This window comes from Rhipicephalus microplus, unplaced genomic scaffold (genome assembly GCF_043290135.1).
Source record: "Rhipicephalus microplus isolate Deutch F79 unplaced genomic scaffold, USDA_Rmic scaffold_137, whole genome shotgun sequence".
NCBI lineage: Eukaryota > Metazoa > Arthropoda > Arachnida > Ixodida > Ixodidae > Rhipicephalus > Rhipicephalus microplus.
This window is the reverse complement of record NW_027464709.1, coordinates 137501-150000: the sequence shown is the minus strand read 5'-3', so window position 1 is coordinate 150000 and position 12500 is coordinate 137501. Positions and strand designations below refer to the sequence as shown.

Here is a 12500-nt window from a genome sequence, read left to right as displayed (position 1 = left end):
GCGGTGTGCCGTGCGTAGGGACGGGCGCGCGTGCCACATGCCGCCGAAATATGGGTGTCGGAGAAAACAGAGTGCCGCGCGTAACGAGGGGCGCGCGTGTTACAGAGAGATATGCCCAAACGCATGAAAGTGTACGCAGGTGTCCTAAGGCAGTTTTTTTTTTTTTTCCTCATTTTGATGTCGCCCCGGCTGACGCGGTTTTCGTTTTTCCGTGCCGCCCCGGCTGACGCGGTTTTCGTTTTTCCGTGCCGCCCCGGCTGACGCAGTTTTTGCGCCGCCCCGGCTGACGCGGTTTTCGCGCCGCCCCGGCTGACGCGGTTTTCGCGCCGCCCCGGCTGACGCGGTTTTTGCGTCGCCCCGGCTGACGCGGTTCGGACTTTGCACTTTTTGGCTCACCCCGGCTGGCGGCCCACTCACTCGATCGCCAGGTCTGTTTGCCCCGGTGGTTCCACCGCCAGGCTTAAGCGCGAACTTTTTTTGTTTGTTTTCTTTTGATTAAGCGCAAGCTTTTTTCTTTGTTTTCTTTTGATTAAGCGCGGGCTTTTTTCTTTGTTTTTTTTTTTTGATTTCGCCCCGGCAGACGCGGTTTTTGCGCCGCCCCGGCTGACGCGGTTTTTGCCGCCCCGGCTGACGCAGTTCGGACTTAGCACTTTTCGGCTGTGCCTGGCTGGCGGCCCACTCACTCGATCGCCATGTCTGTTTGCCACAGTTTTCCCGGTGGTGCCGCACCCGGGCTCGCCCCGGCTGACGCAGTTTTCGCGCCGCCCCGGCTGACGCGGTTTCGTGCCGCCCCGGCAGACGCGGTTTTCGCGCCGCCCCGGCTGACGCGGTTTCGTGCCGCCCCGGCAGACGCAGTTCGGACTTAGCACTTTTCGGCTGTGCCTGGCTGGCGGCCCACTCACTCAATCGCCATGTCTGTTTGCCACAGTTTTCCCGGTGGTGCCGCACCCGGGCTCGCCCCGGCTGACGCAGTTTTCGCGCCGCCCCGGCTGACGCGGTTTCGTGCCGCCCCGGCAGACGCGGTTTTCGCGCCGCCCCGGCTGACGCGGTTTCGTGCCGCCCCGGCAGACGCAGTTCGGACTTAGCACTTTTCGGCTGTGCCTGGCTGGCGGCCCACTCACTCGATCGCCATGTCTGTTTGCCACAGTTTTCCCGGTGGTGCCGCACCCGGGCTCGCCCCGGCAGACGCGTTTTTTTTTTCTTTCGCCCCGGCTGACGCAGTTTTCGCGCCGCCCCGGCTGACGCGGTTTCGTGCCGCCCCGGCAGACGCGGTTTTTTGCGCCGCCCCGGCTGACGCGGTTTTTGCCGCCCCGGCTGACGCAGTTCGGACTTAGCACTTTTCGGCTGTGCCTGGCTGGCGGCCCACTCACTCGATCGCCATGTCTGTTTGCCACAGTTTTCCCGGTGGTGCCGCACCCGGGCTCGCCCCGGCTGACGCAGTTTTCGCGCCGCCCCGGCTGACGCGGTTTCGTGCCGCCCCGGCAGACGCGGTTTTCGCGCCGCCCCGGCTGACGCAGTTCGGACTTAGCACTTTTTGGGCTGAGCCTGGCTGGCGGCCCACTCACTCGATCGCCATGTCTGTTTGCCACAGTCTTCCCGGTGGTGCCGCACCCGGGCTCGCCCCGGCAGACGCGTTTTTTTTTCTTTCGCCCCGGCAGACGTGGTTCCCCCCCCCCCCCTTTTCGCTCGCCCCGGCTGACGAGGTTTTCGCGCCGCCCCGGCTGACGCAGTTTTCGCGCCGCCCCGGCTGACGCGGTTTTCGCGCCGCCCCGGCTGACGCGGTTTTTGCGTCGCCCCGGCTGACACGGTTCGGACTTTGCACTTTTCGGCTGTGCCTGGCTGGCGGCCCACTCACTCGATCGCCATGTCTGTTTGCCACAGTTTTCCCGGTGGTGCCGCACCCGGGCTCGCCCCGGCTGACGCAGTTTTCGCGCCGCCCCGGCTGACGCGGTTTCGTGCCGCCCCGGCAGACGCGGTTTTCGCGCCGCCCCGGCTGACGCGGTTTCGTGCCGCCCCGGCAGACGCAGTTCGGACTTAGCACTTTTCGGCTGTGCCTGGCTGGCGGCCCACTCACTCAATCGCCATGTCTGTTTGCCACAGTTTTCCCGGTGGTGCCGCACCCGGGCTCGCCCCGGCTGACGCAGTTTTCGCGCCGCCCCGGCTGACGCGGTTTCGTGCCGCCCCGGCAGACGCGGTTTTCGCGCCGCCCCGGCTGACGCGGTTTCGTGCCGCCCCGGCAGACGCAGTTCGGACTTAGCACTTTTCGGCTGTGCCTGGCTGGCGGCCCACTCACTCGATCGCCATGTCTGTTTGCCACAGTTTTCCCGGTGGTGCCGCACCCGGGCTCGCCCCGGCAGACGCGTTTTTTTTTTTCTTTCGCCCCGGCTGACGCAGTTTTCGCGCCGCCCCGGCTGACGCGGTTTCGTGCCGCCCCGGCAGACGCGGTTTTTTGCGCCGCCCCGGCTGACGCGGTTTTTGCCGCCCCGGCTGACGCAGTTCGGACTTAGCACTTTTCGGCTGTGCCTGGCTGGCGGCCCACTCACTCGATCGCCATGTCTGTTTGCCACAGTTTTCCCGGTGGTGCCGCACCCGGGCTCGCCCCGGCTGACGCAGTTTTCGCGCCGCCCCGGCTGACGCGGTTTCGTGCCGCCCCGGCAGACGCGGTTTTCGCGCCGCCCCGGCTGACGCAGTTCGGACTTGGCACTTTTTGGGCTGAGCCTGGCTGGCGGCCCACTCACTCGATCGCCATGTCTGTTTGCCACAGTCTTCCCGGTGGTGCCGCACCCGGGCTCGCCCCGGCAGACGCGTTTTTTTTTCTTTCGCCCCGGCAGACGTGGTTCCCCCCCCCCCCTTTTCGCTCGCCCCGGCTGACGAGGTTTTCGCGCCGCCCCGGCTGACGCAGTTTTCGCGCCGCCCCGGCTGACGCGGTTTCGTGCCGCCCCGGCTGACGCGGTTTTCGCGCCGCCCCGGCTGACGCGGTTTTTGCGTCGCCCCGGCTGACACGGTTCGGACTTTGCACTTTTCGGCTGTGCCTGGCTGGCGGCCAACTCACTCGATCGCCATGTCTGTTTGCCACAGTTTTCCTGGTGGTGCCGCACCCGGGCTCGCCCCGGCTGACGCAGTTTTCGCGCCGCCCCGGCTGACGCGGTTTCGTGCCGCCCCGGCAGACGCGGTTTTCGCGCCGCCCCGGCTGACGCGGTTTCGTGCCGCCCCAGCAGACGCAGTTCGGACTTAGCACTTTTCGGCTGTGCCTGGCTGGCGGCCCACTCACTCAATCGCCATGTCTGTTTGCCACAGTTTTCCCGGTGGTGCCGCACCCGGGCTCGCCCCGGCTGACGCAGTTTTCGCGCCGCCCCGGCTGACGCGGTTTCGTGCCGCCCCGGCAGACGCGGTTTTCGCGCCGCCCCGGCTGACGCGGTTTCGTGCCGCCCCGGCAGACGCAGTTCGGACTTAGCACTTTTCGGCTGTGCCTGGCTGGCGGCCCACTCACTCGATCGCCATGTCTGTTTGCCACAGTTTTCCCGGTGGTGCCGCACCCGGGCTCGCCCCGGCAGACGCGTTTTTTTTTTCTTTCGCCCCGGCTGACGCAGTTTTCGCGCCGCCCCGGCTGACGCGGTTTCGTGCCGCCCCGGCAGACGCGGTTTTTTGCGCCGCCCCGGCTGACGCGGTTTTTGCCGCCCCGGCTGACGCAGTTCGGACTTAGCACTTTTCGGCTGTGCCTGGCTGGCGGCCCACTCACTCGATCGCCATGTCTGTTTGCCACAGTTTTCCCGGTGGTGCCGCACCCGGGCTCGCCCCGGCTGACGCAGTTTTCGCGCCGCCCCGGCTGACGCGGTTTCGTGCCGCCCCGGCAGACGCGGTTTTCGCGCCGCCCCGGCTGACGCAGTTCGGACTTAGCACTTTTTGGGCTGAGCCTGGCTGGCGGCCCACTCACTCGATCGCCATGTCTGTTTGCCACAGTCTTCCCGGTGGTGCCGCACCCGGGCTCGCCCCGGCAGACGCGTTTTTTTTTCTTTCGCCCCGGCAGACGTGGTTCCCCCCCCCCCCCCTTTTCGCTCGCCCCGGCTGACGAGGTTTTCGCGCCGCCCCGGCTGACGCAGTTTTCGCGCCGCCCCGGCTGACGCGGTTTCGTGCCGCCCCGGCTGACGCGGTTTTCGCGCCGCCCCGGCTGACGCGGTTTTTGCGTCGCCCCGGCTGACACGGTTCGGACTTTGCACTTTTCGGCTGTGCCTGGCTGGCGGCCCACTCACTCGATCGCCATGTCTGTTTGCCACAGTTTTCCCGGTGGTGCCGCACCCGGGCTTGCCCCGGCAGACGCGTTTTTTTTTTCTTTCGCCCCGGCTGACGCAGTTTTCGCCCCGCCCCGGCTGACGCGGTTTCGTGCCGCCCCGGCAGACGCGGTTTTTTGCGCCGCCCCGGCTGACGCGGTTTTTGCCGCCCCGGCTGACGCAGTTCGGACTTTGCACTTTTTGGCTGAGCCTGGCTGGCGGCCCACTCACTCGATCGCCATGTCTGTTTGCCACAGTTTTCCCGGTGGTGCCGCACCCGGGCTCGCCCCGGCAGACGCGTTTTTTTTTTCCTTCGCCCCGGCAGACGTGGTTCCCCCCCCCCCCCCCTCCGTCTTTCTTTTTGTTTTTTTTTTTCGCCGCGGCTGAAGTGGATTTTTCGGTGCCTCGACGCCCCGGTAGTCGCGGTTTTTCCGTTTCCGCACGGCCCCGGCTGACGCTGCTCGGTCACAGTCGCCTTTTGTGAGGATTGCAGACTTCTTGAGCGCGGGTGTTTTTTTTTGTTGTTGTTGTTGTTTTATTACGCATTCGCTCCAGCAGACGCTGTTTAGACTTTTTGTTTCCTCTTTTATCCTGCGACGAGGTGACGAGGTTTATTCGGTGCCCCGCCGCCCCGGCTGAAGTGATTTTTCCTGTCCCGTGCCGCCCCGGCTGACGCGGTTGGGACTTCGCGTTTGTTCGGCCGCCACGGGTTTTGGCGCACTCGCTCGGTTGCTTGTTGTTGCCACTTGTTGCGAACCCAGGTTTCTTGAGCGAGCGCGGGCGTTTTTTCTTCCTTTCTTTCTTTGTTCTATGTGTTAGCGAATCGGCCTTTAATATCACACGAGGACTCACAACCAACAATTTTCAGTTTGAAGTGTAAAAAATCTGCAGGTGTTGACGTAACTGACTTGCCCTGTACCCTTGAGTACATCCATGAAGTTCTCGTAGTACTACTAAATCGCATTATTCCAAGTGGAGAAATTCCCATAAACTTGCAAACCTCTACACGAAAATCGGTGCGCGTGATAAAGTTGAAAATTATCGTCCGATATCAAATGTGCCTTCTATAACACAAATTCTAGGAAAAAAAAAAAAAAAACACTTGTTCGCCGTTTTCTGCGCCGTGACTGGCAGCACTCCGGCGAAGCGAAACGGGGTCGATTCGAGCACGATATCGGCGTCTTTCGACGTGCTCGCCGGCGACCGTCGCACGAGTACGTCGCACGAGCGCGTCTGCCGGGGCGCCGTTTGCGAAGCCGACGCAAAAGTGGGAACCGCCGCTCGGATGATCGCCGCTTTCGGCAGAGTGAGTGTTGGCACTCCGGGGAAGCGAAACAGCGTGAATGCGCCCACGAAATCGGCGTATTTTGAAGTGCCCGCCGGCGACCGTCGCACGAGTACGGTAAACCGCGTCAGCCGGGGCGTAGTTCGGGACGCCGACGAAAAAGTGGGAAGCGCAACTCGGATCTTCGCCGTTTTTGCAGGAGTGAGTGGCGGCCCTCCTGCGAGACCAAGAAGCATCGATTCGTGCACGAATTCGGCGCCTTTCGACGTGATCGCCGGCGACCGTCGCTCGAGTAGGGCAAACCGCGTCTGCCGGGGCGGGCTTCGGGACGCCGATGCGAAAGTGGGAAACGCTGCTCGGATGTTCGCCGTTTTTGGCCGAGTGAGTGCTGGCACTCGGGCGAAGCCAAACGGGGCCGATTACGGCACGATATCGGCGTCTTTCGACGTGCCCGGCGGCGACCGTCGCACGAGTACGGTAAACCGCGTCAGCCCGGGCGGAGTTCGGGACGCCGATGCGAAAGTGGAGAACGCCGCTCGGATCTTCGCCGTTTTTGGAGGAGTGAGTGGCGGCACTCCGGAGAAGCCAAGGAGCGCCAATTAGCGCACGATATCGGCGTCTTTCGACGCGCTCGCCGGCGACCGTCGCACGAGTAGGGCAAACCGCGTCTGCCGGGGCGGGGTTTACGACGCCGACGCAAAAGTGGGAACCGCCGCTCGGATGTTGGCCGTTTTTGGCAGAGTGAGTGCTGGCACACCGGCGACGCGAAAGAGCGCGAAAGCGCCCACGAAAGTGGCGTATTTGGACGTGCTTGACGGCGACCGCTGCAGGAGTACGAAAAACCACGTCAGCCGGGGCGAGCGACCCACGGCGGTCTGGGTGCTTATCGCTGCTATTATAGGGGCACCCCGGCAGACGCAGAAAAAAAAATTTTTTTTTCGACCTTCTTTTTTGCTGGTCGAGCTCGGGTAACCCAGGTCGCAATGGGAGCCGCGCACGAAAGCGGCGTCGCGAGACGCGTTCGCGGTCGCTAGTCGCACGAGCTCGGCAACCGCGTCAGCCGGCGCGGAGTTCGGGATGCCGACGGCTAAGTGGGTACCGCTGCTCGGATGTTCGCCGTTTTTGGCCGAGTGAGTGCTGGCACTCCGGCGAAGCGAAACGGGGCCGATTCGGGCACGATATCGGCGTATTTCGACGTGCTCGCCGGCGACCGTCGCACGAGTACGGCAAAGCGCGTCTGCCGGGGCGAGGTTTGCGATGCCGACGAAAAAGTGGGAAGCGCCGCTCGGATCTTCGCCGTTTTTGCAGGAGTGAGTGGCGGCCCTCCTGCGAGACCAAGAAGCATCGACTCGCGCACGATATCGGTGTCTTTCGACGTGCCCGCCGGCCACCGCCGCACGAGTACGGCAAACCGCGTATGCCGGGGCGGGGTTGGCGACGCCGACGCAAAAGTGGGAACCGCCACTAGGATGTTCGCCGTTTTTGGCAGAGTGAGTGCTGGCACTCCGGCGAAGCGAAAGAGCGCGAATGCGCCCACGAAAGTGGCGTGTTTGGACGTGCTTGACGACGACCACCGCAGGAAAACGAAAAACCACGTCAGCCGGGGCGAGCGACCCATGGCGGTCTGGGTGCTTATCGCTGCTATTATAGGGGCACCCCGGCAGACGCAAAAAAAAAAAAAAATTTTTTTCGACATTCTTTTTTGCTCGTCGACCTCGGGTGACCCAGGTCGCAGTGGGAGCCGCGCACGAAAGCGGCGTCGCGAGACGGCTTCGCGGTCGCTAGTCGCACGAGCTCGGCAACCGCGTCTGCCGGGGCGGAGTTCGGGACGCCGACGGCTAAGTGGGAACCGCCGCTCGGATGTTCGCCGTTTGTGGCCGAGTGAGTGCTGGCACTCCGGCGAAGCCAAACGGGGCCGATTCCGGCACGATATCGGCGTCTTTCTACGTGCTCGCCGGCGACCGTCGCACGAGTACGGCAAAGTGCGTCTGCCGGGGCGGGGTTTGCGACGCGTACGCAATAGTGAGAACCGTCGCTCGGATGTTCGTCGTCTTTCGCCGAGCCAGTGCTGGCACTCCGGCGAAGCCGAACGGAGCCGATTCGGGCACGATATCGGCGTCTTTCCACGTGCTCGCCGGCGACCGTCGCACGAGTACGGTAAACCGCGTCAGCCGGGGCGGAGTTCGGGACGCCGATGCGAAAGTGGGAAGCGCCGCTCGGATCTTCGCCGTTTTTGGAGGAGTCAGTGGCGGCACTCCGGTGAAGCCAAGGTGCGCCAATTCGCGCACGATATCGGCGTCTTTCGACGTGCCCGCCGGCCACCGTCGCACGAGTACGGCAAACCTCGTCTGCCGGGGCGGGGTTTGCGACGCCGACGCAAAAGTGGGAACCGCCGCTCGGATGTTCGCCGTTTTTGGCAGAGTGAGTGCTGGCACTCCGGCGAAGCGAAAGAGCGTGAATGCGCCCACGAAAGTAGCGTATTTGGACGTGCTTGACGGCGACCGCCGCAGGAGTACGAAAAACCACGTCAGCCGGGGCGAGCGACCCACGGCGGTCTGGGTGCTTATCGCTGCTATTATAGGGGCACCCCGGCAGACGCAGAAAGAAAAAAAAAAATGGGGACATGGCGTGCGTCACCGTGCGGCTTCGCAGCGTTGCCGAAGTCGCCGAGCCCTTCGACTGAGCCGAACGGCGGACAGGGAACGTTGGTCGGCCGTTCTAACCTGTCGGTGCCACGCCGAGACGTCGTTAAGGAAAACCGCGTCGTGGGCCTCTACGACGCCGTCGAGTCGTTGTACGTTTGGTGTCCAGCGTGTCGGCGGCGAGTAGCGGACACGTCGTTCACGACTTCGGTCTTTCGCAGTCGACGCGAACTTGCGGAGAGTCGTGGTGCCTCACGTTTTCGGCAGAAACCGCGGCGGAATTTTCCCGTGCGTGCGCGCACGACCTCGGTGCTGTGCCGTCAGCGTAGTGTTGCACAAACTCGTGGCCTACCCAAGGTGCGGTACGTTTGCGGCCGTATCCTCGGTGGGAATTTCGTGAGTAGGGTCGCAAATTCTACGACCTCGGCGGGTTTGAGAGCGACGTAGACTTGTGGCACGCTCAACGTGCCACACGTTTCGGGGCACACCCGCGGTGAAATTTTCTCGAGTACGCTCGTATTAGTGCCCAAGGAGGTCTGGGTACTTATCGCTGCTATTATGTGGGGGTTCTCGTGAGCGGCGTACGCGAAAGCGACCGGGTGTCTGATATGCGGCGGGCTTCGGCCTCGTCAAGCGTGTCCTCGGGTCTGCTCCAGGGGAATCCACGGCAGTCGTCTGCAGCCTCATCCGCTTGATGCGTTAGGGGCTGGTTGTCGGACGGTGCCGTTTTACCACGATATCGAGGTGTGTTCCGTGTCGTCCTCGGGCGATTCAGATGCGAAAGCGCCGAAGACGCGGGCGTGACCCGTCGTCTGGCGGCTTTGCAGTCTCGGCTCCGTTGCTAGTTCCGGCCGGTCCACCGACAGTGCAGCGGGCTTGGGCAACCCGCACGGCGCGACCGAGTCGATGCAACGAAAAAGAGCGAGCATGAACGTGCTTCTTGCCGCACGGCTCCCACTCGTCTTTCGGGAAGGTTGTGCCGTAGCGAGCTCGAACGCCGTCATCTCGGAGTGCAAAATAAGCGTGTTGGGGCGCCTGAAGGTGGCCTCCGCCGCACACAGACTGCGTCCGGCCCGCCGAAGGCGAGGACGGACGCGCAGTCGAACGATTACCTGGTTGATCCTGCCAGTAATCATATGCTTGTCTCAAAGATTAAGCCATGCATGTCTAAGTACATGCCGAAATAAGGCGAAACCGCGAATGGCTCATTAAATCAGTTATGGTTCCTTAGATCGTTTCTTCCTACTTGGATAACTGTGGCAATTCTAGAGCTAATACATGCAGTGAGCCTGGAGCCCTTTGGGTAACGGGTGCTTTTATTAGACCAAGATCGATCGGGTTTCGGCCCGTATTGTGTGGTGACTCTGGATAACTTTGTGCTGATCGCATGGCCACGAGCCGGCGACGTTTCTTTCAAGTGTCTGCCTTATCAACTTTCGATGGTAGGTTACTTGCTTACCATGGTTGTTACGGGTAACGGAGAATCAGGGTTCGATTCCGGAGAGGGAGCCTGAGAAACGGCTACCACATCCAAGGAAGGCAGCAGGCGCGCAAATTACCCACTCCCGGCACGGGGAGGTAGTGACGAAAAATAACAATACGGGACTCTTTTGAGGCCCCGTAATTGAAATGAGTACACTCTAAATCCTTTAACGAGGATCAATTGGAGGGCAAGTCTGGTGCCAGCAGCCGCGGTAATTCCAGCTCCAATAGCGTATACTAAAGCTGCTGCGGTTAAAAAGCTCGTAGTTGGATCTCAGTTCCAGACGAGTAGTGCATCTACCCGATGCGACGGCTCGGACTGAACATCATGCCGGTTCTTTCTTGGTGCACTTCATTGTGTGCCTCGAGATGGCCGGTGCTTTTACTTTGAAAAAATTAGAGTGCTCAACGCAGGCGAGTCGCCTGAATAAACTTGCATGGAATAATAGAACAAGACCTCGTTTCTGTTCTGTTGGTTTTTGGAATACGAGGTAATGATTAAGAGGGACGGACGGGGGCATTCGTATTGCGGCGCTAGAGGTGAAATTCTTGGACCGTCGCAAGACGAACTACTGCGAAAGCATTTGCCAAGAATGTTTTCATTGATCAAGAACGAAAGTCAGAGGTTCGAAGGCGATCAGATACCGCCCTAGTTCTGACCATAAACGATGCCAACCAGCGATCCGCCTGAGTTACTCAAATGACTCGGCGGGCAGCTTCCGGGAAACCAAAGTATTTGGGTTCCGGGGGAAGTATGGTTGCAAAGCTGAAACTTAAAGGAATTGACGGAAGGGCACCACCAGGAGTGGAGCCTGCGGCTTAATTTGACTCAACACGGGAAAACTTACCCGGCCCGGACACTGGGAGGATTGACAGATTGAGAGCTCTTTCTTGATTCGGTGGATGGTGGTGCATGGCCGTTCTTAGTTGGTGGAGCGATTTGTCTGGTTAATTCCGATAACGAACGAGACTCTAGCCTATTAAATAGGTGCGGGGTTCCCAGCACCTTACAACCTTCTTAGAGGGACAAGCGGCTCCTAGCCGCACGAAACAGAGCAATAACAGGTCTGTGATGCCCTTAGATGTCCGGGGCCGCACGCGCGCTACACTGAAGGAAGCAGCGTGTCTTTATCCCTGTCTGAAAAGACTGGGTAACCCGTGGAACTTCTTTCGTGATTGGGATAGGGGCTTGCAATTGTTCCCCTTGAACGAGGAATTCCCAGTAAGCGCGAGTCATAAGCTCGCGTTGATTACGTCCCTGCCCTTTGTACACACCGCCCGTCGCTACTACCGATTGAATGATTTAGTGAGGTCTTCGGACCGATGTCCGGCGCGGCCTTTCGGTTGCGCCGGTCTGTTGGAAAGATGACCAAACTTGATCATTTAGAGGAAGTAAAAGTCGTAACAAGGTTTCCGTAGGTGAACCTGCGGAAGGATCATTAACGGATTGTGAAGGGTGAGCGCCTCAGCTGCGTCTGCGCCCGACACTTTCTGCCGCTGACCCCGTTTGGACGCGGGGTCGGCTTTTCCCCACGGGGCTGCCTGAATGTGGAGCGGCACCCCGTGACAAATTGTTGCGCCCAGCGGACGCCAACACCGCGACCTTGGACGGTCGGCCAGGTGGCGGACGCGGGTACAAACGGCGCAACGCACTCATAGGTCGGCTTTCGACCCGCCACAGCACCGTGGCTCGAAGCGCTCGAAATGCGCGACCCGACCGCTGCGGGACCGCCTAGTACTGTAAACAGGAGCGGCGGAGCACGAACGGCGAGTCGTGGTTACGTCGGTAGAAGGCGAGGCTGCGCGTTCCCGAAACGCCAGCCGAGTGCCCTCCCGACCGTTCGAGCGTGCAAGAACGAGACCCGACAATCGCGCGGCGACTGCCAAGTACGAGAGGAACGGCACAAGCGTCGGCGGTCGGTCAAGGAACTGGCGATGTGACGGGTCCGCTGTGCACCAGTGCATACCGTCCCGCCGTCCGCGGCAAGCGCCTCCGCGTCCTCGGGTGACGGAGGCTGCCGGTCGGTTCTTGCAGGCGAGGGATCTCGCTGGCACCGGTTCGCGTTGACGCGCGGCCGGTCATGGCACGGCGATGCGACGGCCGAGGTGCGCAGTACTCGATGGAGGAACCGCACGCTCCGATGACCGTCCCGCCCTCCGCGGCGTATGCGTACCGACCGTAATGGTTGCAGCAGCGCCGGCCGGCTTTTGAATTTGCCACACGAAACACGGTGCGAGATCGCGGTTAGGGGAGCGTCGACGTTGCCAGGCGTTTTGCTTGCTGCCGAGGGAAAGGCGGCACGGCCACGTCGCGCTCGTCGCGATTAGCGGGTCTGCGCGCTTTGGGAAGGTGCCGCAACGACTTGCCGAAAGAGGAAGCACGGAAGAACGAGGGACTTGGACGTCCCGACAATTGAACGCACTTGCGGCCAGGCCCTTGCTGGCTTCGTTCTTCCGCCTCGAGTAGGCTCGTACGCGGCTCCGGCGCCGAAAGTGGTCCTTGGCACCGACTTCGGTGGACGTGGGAAGTGCCGCGCAAGTACGGCGCGCCTGGCTCCACCTGTTGGCTAAAGTAGGCAGCCGGATCGGCATTTTGGTGTGCGGTGGCAAACCGTGGATGCGAAAAAAGCTTGTGCGATTTCGTGGAACAAAAAGCGGGGGTCCCCCTTTTTATGCGGAGGAGACCGACCCGCCTGCCGTGGTGAACCGCGACGCCACGGTAAAAACGGGAGAGGCTTGTCGATGGGACCGTGCATCCCGCGCTCCACGGAGGCCGGGAGGCGGCCGCCCGAGGAAATGTGTAGCCGTCGAGGCCCGCATCTG

The 12500-nt window shown here is 61.8% G+C and overlaps 1 non-coding gene across 1 annotated transcript; it reads left to right on the top strand.

The window, feature by feature from the left end:
- The first annotated feature begins 9304 nt into the window (after positions 1 to 9304).
- Positions 9305 to 11119, top strand: LOC142791099 (small subunit ribosomal RNA). The gene has a single exon (XR_012890007.1). It is a non-coding gene; the product is annotated as a small subunit ribosomal RNA (ribosomal RNA).
- Positions 11120 to 12500: the final 1381 nt, after the last annotated feature.